Source organism: Sinocyclocheilus rhinocerous, unplaced genomic scaffold, assembly GCF_001515625.1.
Source record: "Sinocyclocheilus rhinocerous isolate Xijiao unplaced genomic scaffold, SAMN03320098_v1.1 scaffold51, whole genome shotgun sequence".
Taxonomy (NCBI): domain Eukaryota; kingdom Metazoa; phylum Chordata; class Actinopteri; order Cypriniformes; family Cyprinidae; genus Sinocyclocheilus; species Sinocyclocheilus rhinocerous.
In genome coordinates this window covers 330,159-331,093 of record NW_015641017.1, presented here as the reverse complement: position 1 = coordinate 331,093, position 935 = coordinate 330,159, and the positions used below count along the sequence as shown (strand labels likewise).

The window sequence follows — 935 nt, the reverse complement described above, 5'->3', positions numbered from 1 at the left end:
GAAGTCACAACGGTTCGTGAAAAATCACAGCTACTTTAAGCAGGCTGTGTGCATTTTACTGTGGACTGACTGTTTTGAAACTTATATGGTAGTTAAATAGCCCCTAGACCTCAGTAATCGTGAAAAAAGCCAGGAAATGTCAGTTTTGACAATATGGGACCTTTAAGATAATAAACACTGTACTGTGACAATGTTTATCTGTGTTCTTAAAACCACCTCGAGTATTTAAAAAATTAAGTAACGTTATATCTATAATCCACTGCTAATCGCCGTTATTCCGGTGTAGAATTTATTTCTGCGTCATTCTGTGATAAGAAGCCACATCAGATCAAGAGGAAAATTATTTTAAATATTTGTCTGATGTTGTGCAGTAAAATAATCACTGTAAGTCAGTACTGCCAACTTAAAGGTCCCATATTTTACACCTTTCTGGAGTTTTGTTTTAGGTTTTGATGTCCTTAAGAATATATATTTGCGGTATAAGTACCAAAAACCATCTCAATATATTTTTACAGTTCCTCTCTCAGGAGCTCTGCTGAGAACAGGTCGATTTTAGTCTGTCTAATTAATATTCATGAGCCTCTCTTCTGATTGGCCTGTTGTTTTCTGAGTGACGCACGGCCAGACCAACCACAGGTAACTAGGGTCAGCCGACGTTACAGCGCTAGCTGGAGGCAGCAAAACAAAGGGGAAACGGGAGGCGGCCCATTCAAACCAGCGCACTGAGCGCAGGTTCGGCTACATAAGGAGCTTAAAATATCTTGTTGTGATGTTGGGTGCCAGAATCGACAGCTGTGGTTAAACGTGATAAAACGTGCAGACTGGACAGAAAGGATCGTCAAAAATGCTCACGTTTGCAGCGTATACTTCTTATCAGAAAAGGCTCAATAAAGTATTGTCTTTTGTTGTTATGGGCACGTCTACAGATTTCTTGC

The 935-nt window shown here is 39.9% G+C and overlaps 1 protein-coding gene across 1 annotated transcript in view; it reads right to left on the bottom strand.

Annotated features, from left to right (window-relative positions):
• The window catches only part of jmjd8 (jumonji domain containing 8), a 6,231-nt gene that overhangs the window by 2,672 nt on the left and 2,624 nt on the right, over nt 1–935 (bottom strand). The window lies entirely within an intron of this gene.